Raw genomic sequence first — 14,879 nt, forward strand, 5'->3', positions numbered from 1 at the left:
CATGAGTACCTGGGTTTGATGCCTGGCTCTGGCTCCTGACTACAGCTTACTGCCAATGCAGTCCTTAATGTGCTATGTATTGAGATTTAATGCTATAACGAGTACTCAAACAGTATATTTCACTTTGTGTTTCCATGGGGGTGCAAACTGTTGAAATCTTTACTTAATGTATACTAAACTGATCTTCTGTAAAAAAAAAAAAAAAAAAAGAGAAGAAATTATCAATTCCCAACTTGACTCTCACTGGGATTAAACATAGGTCTTATCTGATTTCATCATCATTTAAAAAATCATCTATTATTTTTCACTTTATGTTTCTGTGTGGTAGAAAACTGTTGAAATCTTTACTTAATGTATACTAAACTGATCTTCTGTATATAAAGAGAATCAAAAATGAATCTTGATGTGAATGGAAGGGGAGAGGGAGTGGGAAAGGGGAGGATTGCGGGTGGGAGGGACGTTATGGGGGGGAAGCCATTGTAATCCATAAGCTGTACTTTGGAAATTTATATTCATTAAATAAAAGTTAAAAAAAATCATCAGTCCTCCTCAATTACTGCATACAGGAGATGAATTTTTTCCTTGCAGATTGATGTGGTGGGTCTGCGGTTGCAGGTTTCATCTATAATATCTTGTCCCTTAGAAATGAGCTATCCACTTGTAAACTGACAATTTCCCTGGGGCACTGTCCCCATAAACTTTTCATAAAGCATCAATGATTTCACTGTTGTTCCACTGAAGTCTTACCACAATCTGATGTTTGCTCTTACTTCAGTTTTAGCAAAATTCATGTTGCTCTTAAAGGGGCCCTTTTCAAATTGATGTCTTATCTTTCTTAGTTCCTAAAACTACATCCTCTTCAGACATGTTATAACAACTTCTACATGTTTATTTTGGTACAAAAGAAATTGAAATATGTGCATAGTTTTTAAAATTTATTTATTTGAGAGGCAGAGCTACAAATAGAGAGAGAGAGAGAGAGAGAGAGACAAAGAGAAGGGTCTTCCATCTGATGGTTCACTCCCCAAATGACTGCAATGGCCAGAACTGGGCTGATCCAAAGCCAGGAGCCAGGAGTTTCTTCTGGGTTTCCCATGTGGGTGCCGTGTCCCAAGGACTTGGGCCATCTTCTGCTGTTTTCCTAGCCCATAGCAGAGAGCTGGATTGGAAGAGGAGCAGCTGGGACATGAATTGGTGCCCACATGGAATGCTGGCGCCACAGGAGCCTACTCTGCCACAGTGCTGGCACTCATGCATAATTTTTTTATGATATGCATTTTTTATGGAACTTCTGAAGATTCCTCATATTCTTAACTCCATTCCGGGTATCTCTGATCTCAGACATTGTAGTTTTTATCTCTAGATGTCTATTTGAGTCTTTAAAAAAAACATGTTTTGTGTCTCTTAAGTTTTGAGATGTCTGAAATATAATCATATTAACTGTTTTTAAAGAAGATTTATTTATTGATTTATTTGAAAGGCAGAGTGACAGAGAAAGCCAGCTAGGCAGAAAGACACCTGCAATCCACTGGGTAATTCTTCAAATGGTCACCAACAGCTGATTCTGGTCCAGGCTGAAGCCAGGAGCCAAGAACTCCATAATGGTTTCCCAACCGGGTGATGGGGCTCAAGTACTTGAAGATCTGCTGAGTTCCAGTGTGCACTAGCAGGAAGCTGGATCAGAAGCAGAACAGCTGAAACTTGAACTGGTGCTCCGATATTGGATGCCAACATTGCAATAGGCAGCTTAACCATCTGTGCCACAACATGAGCCCCGAAATAACTGTTCTAATGTCCTCTGTTAATTTTAACATTTGAATCTGTTTTGATTGATTCCCCACCACCCCCACTCCCCCCAATATGGGACATATTTTCCTGTTCCTTCCTTTGCATGACTTTTTTCTTTCTTTTTGTTAAACTACACAGAAGGCACTGGCAATTTGACTTTGTTGGGTGCTCAGTATTTTACATTGCTATAGATATTCTTGAGCTTTACTCTGGAAGGTAAATTAATTACGTGGAAATAGTTTGATCTTTCAGGTCTTTTAGTATTTATTAGGCTGCACCAGAGGGTATGGATTAGGGCTAGCTGTCCCCTATTGCTGAGGCAAGAGTGCCCGCCCCAATGCCTTGTGAATTAAGAGGATTTCTGTGAGCCTGGTATGAGCAGCAGCTACTGCTGTTCCCTCTAATCCTGTTTGGTGATTCCTTTCTTGGCTTCAGGTAATCTCCTGTGCCTGGACTGATTAGGACTGCTGAATACTGGAGGGGCCCTCTGGGTCTCCTTCTCATTGCTGATGCTTTTGTTCTGTGCACCTGAGCCACCTTGGTGTCCTGCATTCTCAGCTCCTTCCCCTCCACTCCTGGCTGCTGCCGGCCTCCATGGGGCTCCCTCCCCTTCATCCTGCAGCCTGGAAACTCAGGCAGGCAGTGGAGCTGGGCACAAGATGTACTGTGACAGTCCCTTCTTCTCAGGACCACTTCATTGCTTGATGTGTCTTGAACAGTACTTTTTTTTTTTTTTTAAAGATTTTATTTATTTATTTGAGAGGTAGAATTACAGAGAGTGAGATGAAGAGACAGAGACAAAGGTCTTCCTTCCGTTGGTTCACTCCCCAAATGGCTGCAATGGCTGGAACTGCGCCGATCCAAAGCCAGGAGCCAGGATTCTCTTCCCGGTCTCCCACATGGGTGCAGGGGCCCAAGCATGTGGGCCATCTTCCACTGCCTTCCCGGGCCACAGCAGAGAGCTGGACTGGAAGAGGAGCAGCCGGGACTAGAACCGACGTCCATATGGGATGCCGGTGCCACAGGCGGAGAATGTAGCGCCGGCTTAAAATACTGTGCCATGGCACCAGCCCCAGAAGATTATTTTTTAATAGATTTTTTTTCTATTTATTTTTTTGACTTGTTTCACATGGGAAGAAAAGTCTAACATTTTTTATCCCACTTTGGTCACGAGTGGAAACCTCAATCTTTTAATCTTATTATTATTTAAAAAATTTATTTATTTGTAAGGCAGAGTTATATATACACACACACACACACAGAGAGAGAGAGAGAGAGAGAGAGAGAGAGAGATTTTTCCATCTACTAGCTCACTCCCCAAATGGTCACAACAGCCAGGACTTGAATCAGTGCCCATATGGGATGCCAGCGTGATAGGCGACAGCTTAATCCTCTGTGCCACAACACTGGCCCTTAAACTTATTGTCTTGAAGCTATTTCAGAATATTTAAATGATTTATTCCATTGTATTTTCCCACTGACAGGCTTCATTATTTCTAAGGAGGGAAGCTCAGGAAGTGGAAGGTGGAAAGTGATTTCCTTACATCACCTCACACAGTGAAGGCACAGGTAGTGGACACCCGTGCAATGCTTCAGTGGTTTTCTCTGTCACACAACCCAAGGAAAAGGCGAGTAAGATAATCTGCTTTCTACTTCGCAGGTGTAGATATCCACCTGGAGATACTATTTGCGTAAGTCACACAGCTCGTGAGCAGATCCAGGTCTTGAATCTGGGATCACTGACACTCCTCCTGCTCCAGTAAGTGTTAACACAGCCCTTCTGGATAAGACCAAGGGGAGAGAAGCAGGTGGTGGCTAAGATGGTACAAGGTGGCCACCAAGGTACAATTAGTGCTACCTCAATGCCTTGCTTTCCACACTCATATACTGCAGCATTTTTGTCCCCTGCAAGATATCAGCTAGTTATCATCACTACAGGATGACATCTACTGTTAGAGATGTTTTATTCAGATTTTTTCTTGGACTCTCGCTGGATGGGTGGCAGCACTGCCGTGTTATAAATAAAAGAATGTAAGCTTATGTTTCCATCAGTGCCTAAAACACGGAGCCGAAGGCGACACTTGCAAGTTAACATTCTACTGGTGTGTGTGTGTGTGTGTGTGTGTGTGTGTTTGGCCCCAGGGCAGTCAGTGAGAGGGAAAAGGGAAGTGAGGCAAAGAGGGAGGGACACAGGGGTCTGGACAGGCTGCGGGGAACTATGTCTCTGAGAAGAGTCAGGTCAGGAGGAGGGGACAGGGATTCATCTGCTGGCTCCTTCTGGTCTCTGTCTCCTGGCTCCAAGCTTTCCCCATGAGGAGCTGCGTCTCCCCACTCCTTGTTTTTGTTGCCTGGCCTCTCTGGGCAGCCTGCGGGAAGCCAACACCATACCTCAGGGAGCAACACAGCATCTGAATCCTGCAGTGCTGAAAGGAGCCAAAGCCTCCACACATCTGGTCTGGCTAGTGTGTGTGTAGTGGCTGCACTCTGAGGACACTGTCTGGGGCCATCTGCCACGTTAGGTGGGTCAAGGCCAGGCTGCTTGAAGCCAAGTGAGTTGGGAAAGCTCATAAACTGGGCTTAGACAGCTCCAAACTCAGTTAATGCTTCATGTAATTTCTGCATCCCTCCCTGCCCCCATAACAGCTGCCAGACTTTGAGCAACTTATATCTTAGCATTTATATGATGCAGGTGATAATAGACATCGTAAAGGACTGTGAGGACTAAAGAGACGGCCTATGTAAACCACAGATACAGAACCTGACACAGATTGTCATCCTTCTTTTTCTTTTCTCTTTGAGATCTTCTATCTCCCAACTGATTTGAATAAAGCTACTTTAGTTTTAACAAACTCTAGGGCCTGATGGTCCAATCCAAGAGGCAAAGGTGAAATCATGTGACAAATATTTGTTGAATACCTACTATGTGCTAGGTAGACTCTTCAACTGACCACCAAAACTAAGGACGGGTGCATGTGGAGCCATGTGGAAAAAGCAACATTCACATAGTTGTTACAAATCAACTGCAACATCTGGCGCCCAACGTGGGGCTCGAACCCACGACCCTGGGATTAAGAGTCCCATGCTCTACTGACTGAGCTAGCTGGGCGAACCAAAAGTAAAAGGAGGAGCTGAGAAGTGACATACGCTTCTGGGTGGTGTGTGCCTATCCTGGGGTCACTTAGACCGAGGACAGGGACAAGGAAAGGGGCGTAGGAGGGGGTTCTGTGCTCACCCTCACAGAACCGAACAGCGCACAAAACACCGAGGGGCCTTCTTGCCGAAATCCAGGGGGGATCTTGCCGAGTCCAACATGCTGTCTCTTTCTCAGTCACGTTGGAATGCCAGATGTTGCAGTTGATTTCTCAACAATGTCGCAGTGGATTCCTTTCTGAGAGGAGGAGCATGGTGGGGGCAAGAGGTGCGGAGTCACCACACAGACCCCAGGAGTCAGGTGAAAGTGGGCTTGAGGCAAGCAGCCCGCAAACTCATTTATTTCAGTTGGTACAACATCTTATATAGCCAAGACCAGCCAATCCGGTCAAGGGGCGGTCTATGCCCCAGTCAATCACAGCCTGTTGCCAGGCAGGCTCCATTTGCCATGTGGGTTTCAAATCCATCCAATCACAGCCTGTTGCCAGGCAGGCTCCATTGCCAGGTGGGTTTCAAAACCATTCCTGAGTAACTGACGCTCGCTTGCCAGTGGCCACCTTGGCATGGCCTTCTCATTCCACCACACATAGTCACCACTTCAACTCTGAGTTATGCAATGTTGTTGAGATGAATTTTCTCACAAATTAAACCAGAATTCTTCAATTTCTACAACATCCCACTTCCACAAACCTAGACTGGCATGGGGTTCTTCTTTCTATTCATTTATCAACTATCAGGACTTGGGGACACAGAGAATATGCTTATTGGAACTTATCACAACAATTGCCACTTTAATAGGCAAAAATTTTTACAAAGTGATGACATTCCATGTTGGCGATAGTGTGAATGATGAAGGAAGAAACTGGCTTTTAAATCAACAAACATACATCAATAGATCTCAACCAGGAGCGACCCGCACCCTCTCTGGGAAACTGGGCAGTGTTGGTTGTTGCACCTGCAGGAGTGAAAGGCTGCTTGCTAGGGATGCTGTGAAATATCCTACAGTACCCAGGACAGCCATCATGGACTGGCCTTCAAACTCATTGCGACATTTAAACCCCAAGCTCTAAGTTAACAGTTACTGGACTAATGTGAATGGTCGATGGATTAGGGTGGAGGCTTGATCTACTCGTGGTGGCTAAGAGCTGGGCCAGTGGGTAGTCTTTGGGTCACTGGAGGCTTGCCCTCAGAAGGCAGTTCTTGGGAGTCTGGACTAGCTTCTCTGTCTTTGCTTCCTGGCTCACCACATGACGGCTCCTCTGTACCCTCTCCACTGTGACCAGCTTCCATCAGAAGTCTACTGATGGGGCTCCCCGATCCTGCACTGGGAACCTCTAAACTGTAAGCTGAAATAAACTTTTTCTTTCCCGAGAAGCTCTTCTCAGGTACTTTAGTTAAGACATCAAAAAGCTGACAACACAGCTGTCTTCACAATAAAGAATTATCCCAGCTAAAATGTCAGTGGTGCCAACATTGTCAAGTCCTAATATATATCAAGTTGTTCTCAGTTTTGGGGTTTCTAAATAGAGTTTTGAAACTCTACTTAAAGGTAGCTTTTTTTTTTTTTTTAAGAAAAAAATTTTGAGCTGTCAGAACCTGGGCTGTTGACCCCAAATACAAAGGGTGGCAGAAGGGATAACGCTGCAGGGGTGCACAGGTAAACGGATGGGAGTCACCAGGAACAAAGCTGACTCATATCCTCGGGTAGCAATAGCTTCAGAGCTATAGAACTGCATGGCAAAAGAGCGGGTGATGTCTACAGTTGCTCCCAGCCGTGAAATTCCATGATGAGTTGGACACTTCACCTTTCGGGTGACTGGTATCCAATTGAGGTCTGGCCATCTTAACAAAACCCTGTGCTTGCCTGGAGGGACAGAAGTCACTGAGGCCGTGGCCTGAGTGATCTGTTTTATGTTGTTCAATATAAGAGGGCGGGGGAGGTCAACTGGAAATTTCTAAATGAAATGCTTACCAAATTCCCTAGTTCACTCACAACACATGTTTTAATTTGAATAACAAATGCAGCAGCAGCTTTCAAAAGCATACACAATACATCTAGATTAGGAACGGAAATTAGAGTAGAGGGAGTAGAATTATGCGGCATCTGAGGAGAAAGCCACAAGGATAGTTTGCATTTTTAGTGGCAGAAATGAGTTTTTGCTTTTGTTTTCCTTTAGTTCTGATTTTCAGAATACGACAGGCTGCAGGAATCTTCTGGGCTTTCCACATTCTTCCCTGCGCTAGGCAGGTCTGCAAAATATCCTAAGGGACTGAGAAAGGATAGTGCCGCTCACTCTCCACTTCAAAATTCTACTTTAACTTAGAGCAGCCTTCCATTTTTTTCACTTCTTCATTTCAGGAGGAAATAAACTGGTGCTGTTATTAGTATTGTTTCAATTTTATGTATCCCATCAGCATCATTCTCCAAACATGCTATGAGCCTCTTGAAAGTTTTACCTCTCCTTTGTTTCCAACAAGGGATATTAATTAAGCACTGGCTCCCCCAATGGTTTTCCTTTTTTGCTACTGGATATTCCTCAACACGCAAGTAATTGTCCCTTAAAATTTCCCTTTTTAGAGACTTCCCTCTAAAAGACTAGTTGGTGTTCCCTTTGCAGGGATGTTGGTTTTCTCCAGGTTAAAATGGGAGATTGCGCTAAAATAGTAATACTTGAAAGCTCACGCTCCTGGTGCCAGGAGGGAAATCTGTAATTATCAGTGATATCCGTAATGACTAGTTGGTATGACTGTGCAGAACCATATTTCTAAAGCTTCATAATTAGCTACAAAATTTGAAAGAGAAACACTCAGATGGATGTGTGGCGTGGGGACAATTCTCTGAGAAAGTCCAATCCATCTCATGTTTTGATGAGAATCCCTAAACTACAGCCCTGTTGAATCAAGCTCTGTGGGATATTTTTATTTTAATTTAAAATTTTATTTATTTTTATGAGAGAGAGAGAGATCGATCTCTTATCCACTGGTTTACTTCCTAAATACCCACAATGATCAGGACTGGGCTGGGCCAAAGCAGGTGGTCTCTCACAAGGGTGGTGGCAGGAAGCCAATTACTTGAGCCATCAATGTTGCATCCCAGGGTCTGTAGGAAGCTGGAGCTGGGAGCCAGAGGCAGGAATTAAACCTAGGTCCTCTGATGTGGGATATTTTAATCACCACTAGGCTAACCACCTGCCCCAAAACATATTTCTTTCTTTTTTTCCCTACAAGTTATTTATTTATTTGAAAGGCAGAGTGACAGGGATGGTGAGGGGGTAGAGACAAGACAGAGAATCTTGCATCTGCTGGTTGATTCCCCTGGGCCAGGCTAAAGCCAGGAGTCAAGAACTCCATATGGTTCTCCCATATGGGTAACAGGGATCCAAGCACTTGGGCTATCTTCCGCTGCCTTCTAGATGTGTTAGCTGAGAGTTGGCTCAGAAGTGGAACAGCTGGGACTTGAACTAGCTCTCTGATATGGGATGCCAGTGCCTCAAATAGTGCCTTAGTCCACTGTGCCACCACGCTGGACAGAATGAATGGGGTCTGGAACTGTGGCTCAGCAGGTTAAAACCCCGGCCTGCAGCACTGGTATCCCATATGGGAGCTGGTTCGATTCCCAGCTGTTCTACTTCTGATCCAGCTCCCTGCTAATGTGCCTGGGAAAGCCGTGGAGGATGGCCCAAATACTTGTACCTCTGCATCCATGTGGGAGACTGGGAAGAAACTCCTGGCTCTGGCTTCAGCCTGGCTCAGCCCTGGTTGTTGGGGCCATTTGGAGAGTGAACCAGCAGATAGAAGCTCTCTCTCTGTCTCTCCTCTCTTTGTAACTTTGCCTTTCAAATAAAAATAAATAAGCCTTAAAAAAAAAAAAACAGAATAAAATGTGAAAGATGATAGAAATAAAACCATAGGTACCCATATGAGCCTGCTACACCACAGCACTGCCCCCCCACCCCCGCCATCTTCTAAAACTTCTCTCTGCAAACAATGCTGCTTATTAGTTTGTGGGCAGGACTGAAGTAATTTAGTTTGGATTCTGTTTTTTCTCTGATCATCACTGTCCAACCCCTCTCACAAATCAAAGGAAGAGTAGATCTACCCCATATCTAGGACCGCTCTGGGTTGGAAAATTAGATTTCCAATACAGATCCATCTTTGGTCTGGAACTTCTTACAGAAGCTGCACTGGTGTTGCCCCAGGCTCTTTCCACTAGCATCTGCAGACACAGGCCCAGCTCAGCCGCCCCTCCCCAGATCCCAGGCAGAACACTGGGTCCTCCTGACACATGTCATTGAGAGGAAGCACCCAACCTCCTTTCCTTGTGTCTCATTAGGGGATGGTGTGCCCAAACCATCCAAAGTAAAAAAGAAGAGGCCGATCTTAGGCCACGCAGGAGGCTTCTGCTCAAAGAGAGGGCCAGTATGTAAGGACATCCAAGTCATTGGTAGGAGTCAGGACCCGGGACAGTTATTGAGCTGGAGGGTGGGTAGATGCAGCAGCTGATTATTTAAATTTTACAGACACAGTTACAGCACCAAAGTAAACATCTTTTGTCTGACCCATGTCCAGATCATAAGTGGGCACCAAGTACCCAATATTCTGCTCATTGATCTATGGGCACTCTGTCAGGACACTTTTAAATTAAGTTGCTGCAGAAAGCACATAAAAGATACACATGTTCTAAAGGAGGCAGCTAAAAGAAACCCTTATTTAATGAATACCCATGGATTTAAGATGCATCATTTCTCAGTCAAAAATAAACTAAGAAACAGAACTGTAGCCCAGAAAATAGGTTGATACATTTTGTGAATTAGTAAATGTGTAGAATGTGTCTTGGGAATCAATATAGATTCTAGCTGATCTCTTATCACATTCACATGATACAATTCAATTCAACAAAGATTTATTTTACCTTGTGTTGGGTATTGTACTGAGCACTGGGGGGTCCATGGCAGGAAGATTCAATCATGCCAGATTTTCTGTACCTAGTGAAGCACCACCTAGGGTAAACATACTCTGAAAAGACTTGGCAATGAAAGGGTTAAAAGAAAAATGGAGAAGAAAAGATATCTTCATTGTTGACAAGAATTACTTTTCATGTTTCCTATTTTTTCTACAGCACCTAGCAGCATTCTGAGCCTAGCAGTTAGGAAACAAATACTTGTCAAGCTTAATTGACCTGAAAATTAAATTAATTAAACTACCCATTCTCCCTTCCTATTTTCTCTTCTCCCTTCCAAAAATTTTCCAACAATCTGAGACTTAACAAAACTACAAAGTGGTGGGATGACAATTTAAACTTTGCCAAGAGAGCAAAGAAATTAGTTAGAGACTTCGAAGTAAAATTTCAGCCTCATTTGACATTTGGTGCCTTTCCTAATTACAGGCTCCATTCTCTCTATACTCAAGCATCGCCCTCAGACAGAGCCCTAAGTGGTATCCAAGAAGCCTGTGCTCCCTGAGTGCCCGACATGTGACGGGGGCCTAATTTAGGCCCTGTGAAGATTAGGCTCATTCTGTTTTTCTTAAATTATTTTTCCCCTTCTAGTATTATTTTTTTTTTCTGTTGAGATTTTTTTTCCACACTTGTTTAAAAATACTCCTGTCTTGGAATATTGGCTTTAACTATCATGGTCAGGTATGGTCAGTTTGTGGCTATGTGGAAGATTCAACGGAGACTAAGTGGAATCAAAGAAACCATCTTGGAAAATGGAACACTAGTGAAGTGTATGTTACAATAGGCACACAGGACTTCATGATATCACTAACAAAGCAGAAAAAGGGTTCAGGGTTTAAATCAAATTTCTCTTTGGTTCATCTACACATCCAGTGTCATCAGTATTGAGAGACTGTCTTGATCTTTACAAATCTATATGATCACATTTAATGTTTATGAAACCATGTTTTATTGGAATAGTGAATAATCATTCTAAAATAATTGTCAGAAGAATCATGCTATTGTTTCTTCCTGTTAGACAAGTTAATATAAGGTCAATCTGGGCCAGCGTCGCAGCTCACTAGGCTAATCCTCCGCCTGCCATGCCAGCACCCGGGGTTCTAGTCCCAGACGGGGCGCCAGATTCTGTCCTGGTTGCTCCTCTTCCAGTCCAGCTCTCTGCTGTGGCCTGGGAGAGCAGTGGAGGATGGCCCAAGTGCTTGGGCCCTGCACCCACATGGGAGACCAGGAGGAGGCACCTGGTTCCGGGCTTCGGATCGGCGCAGCGCACTGGCCGTAGCGACCACTTGGCGAGGGGGGTGAACCAACGGAAAAGGAAGACCTTTCTCTCTGCTTTCTCTCTGTCTCTCTCTCTCTCTCACTAACTCTGCCTTTCAAAAAAAAAAAAAAAAAAAAGAGGTAAATCCAACTTCTGGGAAATAATATCAATTAATTCAGTCAAATACAGCAACCTATTGGCTCTCATGGAGTTTAAGGCCAGTGCTGAGACATTGATAATAAGCAAATCATTAACAACAGCCTATCGTAGGAGGGGCTGTGATGGAGGTATACAGGGTGTGCCCTGGGGTGGCAGGTGTGCTGATGTGAGGTTGGGAGATGGTCAGACAAAATTTCCTGGGGAATCTGATGCATGAGTCAGGTTCTGAACAAGTGAGATGAAGCAAAACGACAGAAAGGAAAGAAAGGGCATCCCATGGAGAAGGAACAGGAGTGAGAAGGAACGAAAGCCATCACTTTCTTGAGGAAAAGGAGGTGTCTGCTTTAAATCTTGGGATTCTCTTCCTGGAAAGGGATGGGTCATGCACTTTTTTGCTTCGTGAAGTTATTAGAAGGCCTCCTTGGGATTTTTTTAAAAAAATTTATTTGAAAATAAGAGTTACAGAGAGAGAGAAAGACAAGGAGGGAGGAGAGAAGAGAGGTAGAGCAAGAGAGATACCTTCCATCTGCTAGTTCACACCCCAGACGGCAACAAAGTCCTGCACTGGGCAAGGCTGACGCCAGGAGCCAGGTGCCAGGAGCTCCATCTGGGTCTCTCACGTGAATGGCAGGGTCCCGAGCACTTGGGCCATCTTCTGCTCCTCTTTCCAGACCATTAGCAAGGAGTTGGATCTGAAGTGGAGCAGCCAGGACATGAACCGGTGCCCATTTGGATGCCAATGTTGCAGGTGGCAGCTTTATCCAATATGCCACAGCGGCGGCCCCTCTTCTTGGGATCTTTAAACCTGATAGCTGACTAGTGTCCCAGAAGTCCCTGAGTATGTATTTGTAGTGAGTGTTGTGTTCTCCCCATATTTGAGTTCATGTGCATGACTGTAGTTACCAGGTAATAAGTCTTCACCCTGTGCTAAGTAATAGGCAGAAAACCTTAAATCTCTCAAAAAAAAAAAAAAAAAAAAAAAGCCCAAGGTATTACTCTCTCAAGGAAATAGAGGTAAGTGGTTACTTAAGGTCATGCAACCAGGGAAGAACATGGCACCCTGTGTGTCTTAATGCAATTATCGTGCTCTTAGGAACTAAGCTATTTTAACTCTGAGAGGAGTGAATCTATATTCTTATTTACCTTAAGTTTCTTTTTTCTCCCTATTTTAGGTTAAGGGCATTGCCAAATTTAAAGCCATTTAAACAATCACTCTCATTTTTACCTTGATTCACTAACCCTAGGTCTAGTGCTTTGTGATAAATGTAGTTTGTATAAGTTCCTCCTAAACCAAACTGGTCTTTGTTTCAGAATAATTAACTTGCTAGCAAGATGCCTATGAGAGAGTTAATGGTAAAAAGTAATTATACAATGGAAACAGAATGAAGAATTCTTTAACAACAGTCAGTTGGCCCTCTACATAATTGAGAAATTTTGCCCCCAAATTTTTAAGAAAACCATAAAGAGAACGAGACTAAGATTTGTAACAGTGGGATCTACATTTAGATCTATGAGCAGAAGAAGGGAGTTAATGTGTAAGTAGATTTTAAAAATTTCTCTAGGGGTTGGCACTGTGGCGTGGAGGGTAAAGTCGCTGCCTGCAGTGCAGGTATCCCATATGGGTGCTGGTTTGAGTCCCAGCTGCTCCACTTCTTATTCAGCTCTCTGCTATGGCCTGGGAAAGTGGTAGAAGATGGCCCTGCACCCATATGGGAGACGTGGAAAAAGCTCCTGGATCCTGGCTCCTGCCTTTGTGTCCAACTGGGGAGTGAACCATCGGATGGAAGACCTTTCTCTCTCTCTGCCTCTACTTCTCTCTGTGTAATTCTGACTTTCAAATAAATAAATAAATCTTTTTAAAAAAACTCTCTGAATATTTCTGAGACTAAGACTTCATACAAATTTATCTGATTTGATACTCATGATTACGCCTCTTATTCTCTGCTAAGGTGGCTAAATTTGACAAGTAGCAACATGTAAAAACAAGATTATTTACCACTCATTAGATATATGTGCACTTCATTTGTTAGACTGAACTAAAGTGGATCCTACAGGAAAATAATTTTATTTGTCACATCTCACTAAGTCAACTGGGCATTCATTCAGCAAATTCAGATTCATGAGTAGCTCAGTGTTGATTCTGTTGTGTAAGTATGGTCCTGATAGATGTTTCAGGCAGTAGTTGGGTGGGTTGGTTGAGGGGAAGAAGAGGAGTGAGTCAGGGACTACACATTAATAAGTCTGTATCTCACCCCACGGAAACTCATATGTTTGTGTCCTGGTTTTACCCCCTCCATCACTTTGTTTAAGATTTAGTTATGCTTTTACCTTTTGAATTTCAGATTTGCTTGAGCCCCTGAAAAAAATCTTTCCTCCCCTTCTGAAGACATTAACAACGAGAGATTCTGTTCTACCAAGGGGCGACTTTACTCAAGAACACAGCATCTGAAGGGCCTTTCAGCTTCTCTGCTGCCTCAGAACAAGTTTGCTTCTCTTTATATTCTTACTCCCATGACTGGGGACGTGGTCAATCTCCTCCTACAGGGCACTGGAATGGATAAGCTTAGTTAAGGTGTGAAGGATACACAATGTTTGTAAAGAAAAAGAGTCCTTTGAATTTTTATGGGAAATATTTCACTTGTTGTTGTACATGACTGGTAAAAGAGATAAAGCCAACTAGAATCTGTTAGAAGCCTCAAAGGAGAAAGCTTAGCCTAAGAAAAACAAATTCAAATGCAACTTTCAGGCTTTGGAGAATGAGGCAAATGATCACAACAAAATAAATGCAATACATCAGCTTTTACAGAGCAACAAAGTAGGACAGCTAGAAGATTTATCATGTTTAACAGGAACTCTTCCTTCCAAATAACACTCCACCCTTATCTTAAAAAAAAGAGAAGCCACTTTTCTCCCAGCAGAATCAGCACCATGATCTGAATGCCCCCGAACACCTCTGTGCTTCTTTCCTACTTCATCTTCAATCATTCATTCATTCACTGCAGGAACAGCTCGGGGAGAGGAGGGCCCTCATTTTTCTTTTTTTTCCTACAACACTGGATGAAGACTATTTTGAGGGGGCTCCACACTTAAAGATCTCTTGTCCTGGATATTCATAGGCTCTATGCCTCTTAAAAGCTATGTGATTCACACTCAGTTTCCTGGTAAATTCTTGAACTTGCAAGCTCACTAGAAATTTCCAGTAGTTGACTATGACTCAGAGAACATTTATTGAGTACCTAACATTTGTTGTGGGTCATAGGCAAAGATTTTACTCCAGTTTTACTCTAGTTTCACACAATACAGTGGACTCTTCACTTCTTATGGATGTCCTTTCCCTGTCCAGGTAGGAGTTTCCATTAAACCTGAGTGAGAAAGTGACACAACTGACTGTGTAGAAATTTCAACTAATTATTTCATTAGGAAACATTTATGTGTACCTGCTAAATGTCACACACTACTGATCCAAGGTTTAGTAAATAGGCTTCTTGCTCTTGCAGAATTTGCAGTCTGTTGAGACATTGACTTGTACCCTAAGATCAACACAGAATAAGGGCCATCATGGAGCTA

The 14,879-nt window shown here is 43.4% G+C and overlaps 1 protein-coding gene and 1 non-coding gene across 3 annotated transcripts in view; both read right to left on the reverse strand.

Annotated features, from left to right (window-relative positions):
- Positions 1-14,879, reverse strand: part of AK5 (adenylate kinase 5) — a 279,780-nt gene that overhangs the window by 129,609 nt on the left and 135,292 nt on the right. The window lies entirely within an intron of this gene.
- On the reverse strand, positions 4,822-4,894 carry TRNAK-CUU (transfer RNA lysine (anticodon CUU)). Its single transcript has one exon. It is a non-coding gene; the product is annotated as a tRNA-Lys (tRNA).

Source organism: Oryctolagus cuniculus, chromosome 7 (genome assembly GCF_964237555.1).
Source record: "Oryctolagus cuniculus chromosome 7, mOryCun1.1, whole genome shotgun sequence".
Lineage (NCBI taxonomy): Eukaryota > Metazoa > Chordata > Mammalia > Lagomorpha > Leporidae > Oryctolagus > Oryctolagus cuniculus.